The sequence below is a fragment of the Schistocerca americana genome, chromosome 6, assembly GCF_021461395.2.
Source record: "Schistocerca americana isolate TAMUIC-IGC-003095 chromosome 6, iqSchAmer2.1, whole genome shotgun sequence".
Classification (NCBI taxonomy): domain Eukaryota; kingdom Metazoa; phylum Arthropoda; class Insecta; order Orthoptera; family Acrididae; genus Schistocerca; species Schistocerca americana.
In genome coordinates, this window is record NC_060124.1 from 333,321,101 (window position 1) to 333,327,207 (window position 6,107).

A 6,107-nucleotide genomic window follows, 5' to 3' on the forward strand; every position below is an offset into this window, starting at 1 on the left:
CACACACAGGTGGCACAGTAATTAATACACTGGACTCTCATTGAGCAGTGGGTTAAATTGTGCAGTTTTCCTGATTGGCAGTCATGATAAGAAATAGTAACATTGTATTCTCTCCTGAAGCAATTGATTATTTAAATTTTACTATGAAAACCACCTGCCAATATATTCTATACCATAACAATCTTTTGAGACTGAATATTCAGTAGATGATGCGCAGTGACTTGGGTGAAAAGTGCACCAACTGTCACATGGTGAAGACCTTTTTGCATTGCCAGTGTTGTGCCTCAAGAATTTCAGGGTAAATTCCAGAAACCCTTGGATTTCCACTGTCTCAAACGTAAAGTAGAACTGTGTCTACTGCACCACAATTATGTGTGTGCAGGACAGACGTGTATCGGATGGATGATCGTCACGGGCAGGTAGTTACCAAGCCCACCTAAGAAGTTACACATCCAGGTCAAGGAATAAATGTGTCATGTGACGTAAAACATTATTGTGTGAACATTTGAATGTTGTTGAAAGAAGAGAAGAGAGAATTACTTATTCATTCATTCTCTTACTTTTGTAAGGTCTGGACAGTTGTCTTGTTAAACTTGGAGAGATTTATAGACAGTATTTATGGAAAAATGAATGAGATAGTTTCTGACGGACTGGACGGTGTCGAGCTTACGAAAAATGTTTTAGTTGTATGAAAATTGTTATGTGTAATGAAAATACAGTGAGATTGAGTTAAGGTATTCTCGAGTGTACGGAGTTATTTTAAAGGTATAAAAATTCCTCCAAAGTAGCATCTTATCTTCGGAGAAGAAGTTGTGCAGGACATTGCAGCCGGCTATCATGAAAAGAAGATCGGCGAAGCAACTCCAAGGAAATTCAATAGCCAAGGGGGAGTGCGAGTCTTGCACACCAGTACCACACTGCCACCCTTGATCACTGGAAACCGCCAGAGTGTGTTCTGTGAGTCACACACTATGTGCTCCAGCTATCATTTGCTGCCGATAACACTGTGATATCCACCACATAGGTAACCAATTTCTGTTGGTGATACTCATTTGTGAAGTTAATACACCAGGTAAGCTGTTAATCATGTTTTTTCATCTAATATTTGCCGTTTTCTTTATGCTGCCCACAGTGAAACTCAAGTGGCAAAATATTCATCACCATACATGCACTTACACAAAAATCAGTGCTAAATGTTCATCTTGTTTCAGATCATCACATGATGGCCAGAACTAGCCCTTGCACCAATGTAAGGAAGTAGATCTTTTAATTCCCATATGTTTTTGGTTACAGAAATAGTTCTATAAATGTTGGGGTAATTTATTTTGAATAAAACCCTCTGTTTTGTAGCAGCCTCAATTGCAGTTCTCAAGATGTAGACAGCGTTAACTGCATTTGTCTTCAGGTCTTAAAACTACTGACTGCCAAAACAGTGAGGTTTATATAAAACTGTAGTGTCCAAACTGGACTGTGGTGCTTCAGCTCGTGGATGTCAGGGCAGGAATGGAGGCAGGTATGGGGCAGGGGCTAGTAGTGTTAAGAAATTGAAGGATGCGTTACAAAGATAGTAATCCATTGAAGTTGAGCATTTGTTCAGCAGTGTTTTCCACCACTGTGTGACCAACTATGCTTTTCTTAAAGTGGCTATTCATGTGGGGGGTAGTCATTCCCACATCAATGCTGAGCAAAAGTTACAGCAGAGCTCTTCCGACAACATTTCATGCCTCCAGTCAGCCACTGTCCAGTTTATATGTTGTTTGGCCAATAGATGATGTGCATCTTTGTGTGCTACTGTGAGCAATGGCCTTTTGCAAAGTAACTGATTTCAAAGGTCCACTGCATGCAGTTCCCTTCGAAATGTTCATTCGGAATGTGGTTGAAATTTATTCATTGACAGCAGCAGTGCAAGTTGGATTTGAAACTGATTGTCATTGACAAGCATGACACTTGTCTCCAGCCACTGTCAGGATCTTTTTACAGCCACTACTCGTATGCCATGTTACATGACTGCGAATGGTACACCATTCCTAATGGACTTGTTGGACAATACTTGATGATATACCAACAAATTGGGCAACTTCATTCACAGAGTGATCATGGGCATGTCCAAACAAAATAGCTCCTTTCAGCCATTCTATCCTCCAGGTGAATCTGCCATGCCGGATTGATTTCATACAATTGATTGGCTTATGCCAACAGTGGACGGTCATATGGCCATCTGGTAGCATTTCTACACCATTTGCAGCATTCCCCAAGTGACAAGTTATAACATATCCGACTTAAAGTGTGAGTTTGAATCTGAGTTATTTCGGTTTATTCCCCCAAATCACCTTCCACTTCTTTACGAGGTGACTTACTTGGAATTTTCAGCCACTCTTCTTTACTGGATAGCCGGCTGCTGGAAACCCTTTCGGCTTCTTCTCCGTCGAATATGGTACAGGAATTCTTAGGCTCGCCTACTTATGAAATAAGTAGACAGACAAACTTTGCTTTTTGTCAGTTAATGATGTATTTGACTTTCATACACAATAAAACTCTCACTTTAAACACAAATATATAACTCCTGGTAAGTCCCTTGTATAGCTGAACGTCAGAAACAAATAAAATTACAGTTAAAAGAAAGTTGGCTTTGATACCATAACTTTTCTTAACGTAAATCAGAAAATAAGTCTTGTCTATAGCAAGGTTACGTCAAGAGTTTCCAAGAGTTGTTTTTCAGCTTTGTTTTAATAACAATAGTCAATGACCCAATAAGCACAGAGCTTCATATAAACTCCATGGTTCTTCCTTACACACTCACTAAAACATCTATGGATCGCCCAACAGGTACGTGTCAGTCCCGTTCGTCTGCCGCGTCTACTTTCTTCCCTTGACTGATTTTAAACCTGCACACACAAACATGTGACACACAGTAGGTAGGATTCTACCATCCCATGCTCATATGCAGAATATAGTGTGTTCGAGATGGTAGAAGGCTGAGTGGTTCTAGAATTTACACAGAAATTGTCGAATCACTGCAAAGTGTGCTCTGTCAAGAGGGTGACTTACATTTTATTCTCTGAGCTTGCTTCTGTCATGAGCAAGCATTACGGTTTTTGAAGAGTCCTCAGTGTATTGGTAAATTATTTTATATAGGTCTAGAGCAGGAGCAAGTGAAGCACATTGTATTTAATGTGCTCTCGCTCTAATTTAATTCCTCTTTTATCATTTACGAATGTAACACACTGTTCTCTGTTGGTAAGATATGCCATCCATGCAATAGAAAGACTTTAAATGCTGTACTATCTTAGGTTTCCTAGACAAAGGCCTTGGTAAGATCACAGAAAATGCAAACAGCTTAATTTGTCTTGTTTAGTCCTACTACAATTGTGTTTATGAGATCATCTATTGCTTTTGCAATAGAGAAGCCTTTATGGAAGACCTATTAGTATAATATTCAGTTGCAAGCTACTGTCTCAAAAATGGTTGGGAACACAGAAAGGAACTGTTAGCATTTCACTTAGACAATGAATTGACATCCATTAAGATGGGCGTATAGAAATTATGGGCAAAGTTTAAATGGTCTGGAGAACTATGTGCCTAGTAAGTGGTTTAAAGGCAGAAAAGATATGCCATCATTTAACAAAGAAATTTGCTCTGGTGACAGGCTAGGAGTAAGATGAAGCTATACACGTGTTACTGGAGAGTTAGCCAAAGTTACGAGATTTTTACATACTTTTTCCGCAAACGGTTAGCTATTTAATAGTGGATAATGCAATTACAATTTTTAAGTAACAATAGAAAGGAATTTTGTGAACACTGATAGTGGAAGACTTCCGAAAGTTGATGTGTTTCTGCTACACCCATTTACAGTAGCAATATGTGCAATGACAGACATTCTACAACATAATTAAAGTTGCTAATAACTAAGGTATTGTAGAACTTTTGCAGATGGGTCTGTATATTATACCTATCAGTCGTCTGCGGTAATTAATGTTTTACAGCTGAAAGCTGGCAACATCATTGCGAGCTGTCAGGGAGGTTCTTCTGTCTCAACTATAATTCTGTGGCCGACACTGTAGAAAATTGAAAGGAGTTTCAAAAGTTATGGGAAGTGCCAGAAAATACACAGCAGGAAATTAAAAATAAGACCACTGTACCTGACTTTGGGTTATCAAATGGTCTGATAGAAGAATTGCAGATGGCAAATGGGATGAATTAGACAAAACAATTTCCAAAATTTAAACCAGATGGTGAGGTACATTCCACGTATTTCATACGAGTATTATCTCGGTCCCTACCCAGGAACTGGGAAGATTCCAAGAACAGAAATTTTTCAGTGTGTCATTTAGTTGCTGGCACAGTGGGATGGGGAACCTCTCATTCTGAAGAATTTAAATCCTGGGATGATTTCCAGGAGATATTTAAAAGGAATCACTGGTCACCAAGTGCTCAAGAAAAATCAACACTGCAGTTACTAACTACTGTACTGGATTGAGGAAGGTTCAAAGCATTATGTTCACTCAAACTATACCGTACACTCAACATGAGCACTATGCATTGCTCAAGAAGCATCAAAACGGTAGTCTATTTCATTCCACATTCGAATCAATAGGTCCCTGTTTACTGAATCAACAGCTTGAACAATTCGATTTCCCAGACCTTGAAGAGTAGCTGCCATAGGTGGGACGAAACTCTGTCCTTTATGTGCCCAGAAAAAAATCGCAAGGTGTGAAGCCTGATGACGTGGAAAACCAAAAACAATGAACAAGATCTTGTTGTTCACCTCTTCCTGTGTAATGCCGTTGTTACAATAACGTGGTGTTAAGATAACCTCAGGATGAAAATTGAGGCTGGGCGTCATTGGAATCTTCGTGAAATTGAGGAAACAACCAGTTTTGGGGCATGTCCAGGTATAACATTCCTGACACAGTTTCTTCCCCAGAAAACAAACGATCACAAACTTTGTGAACAGAAACGGCACAAAACACATTCAGTTTCGGTCAGTCCCTTTAATCTTCAACGATGATGCACAAAACACATTCAGTTTCGGTCAGTCTCTTTCATCTTCAACGATGATGCCAGGATTTTGTGACCCTCAAGTTCTTACATTATGCTGGTTTACTGTACCCGTAGTATGAGTCATTTGTAAAAGTGTTTTCTGACATGTCCTGGAGGAATGAAATGCAAAATTCGTACCTTCTGTTATGGTTGCCAGAATGCATGGCGGAATGCACATTGTACTTGAACAATAATGGATTGATTTCGCGCAAATTTCAACACAAAAACTGATTTCTCTTGTGGTGCAGTCGCCATGTTGCCACAAGCAACAAACAACACATCTGTATCAAAACTTTAAACCATCCTCTATCCGGTGGCATGTGCAATGTGTTTCTATCTTGTGTAGTTCGTCTGTAATAAACTGTTCTCTCTTTATAAATCACCCTGTATGTTGTTTACTATGGCTGGCGAATCTTCTGTATTTTGGGCAAAGGATCAGAGACTTAAAGCCTATAAAGTACATCATGTCACTGACTGCGCGGCCACTCCCGTCGGAGGTTAGAGTCCTCCATCGGACATGGGTGTGTGTGTTGTACTTAGCATAAGTTAGTTTAAGTAGTGCGTAAGTGTAGGGACCGATGACCTCAGCAGTTTGGTCCCTTAGAAATTCACACACTTTTTATAAATTACAAGATGCAGGTGTGCCAACATCTTGCAACTAAGAGAGCTCAGTGCACCGGTGAAATAGCGGTAACTCGTAAAAAAGCAGAAATACGTCAAGATGTTTAGATTTAAATGTCTTTGAAGCTGTCAGATAAATCAAAAAGCTAGCTCCCTTCTTTTACATCCCTAACTCTGCCCAGGACATATTCTCCCTTTTTGTACTATGGTAGGGGCATTTTTTTTTCTGGTTCCCAACTTTTACTATACCATAAATATACCATTAGACCACCATAATTTGGCAACCGATGCAGATATTTGTTGATTCGGGCGATGACTGATCTGGTATAGGCTTTTTTTTTATTCTTTTCCGAAACTAATTGCTTATATCATGGCAACGGATAAAACTTTCACAAAACAACAGGACGACCAGTTGTCTACTCTCTTACAAAATTTGAACCGACTGA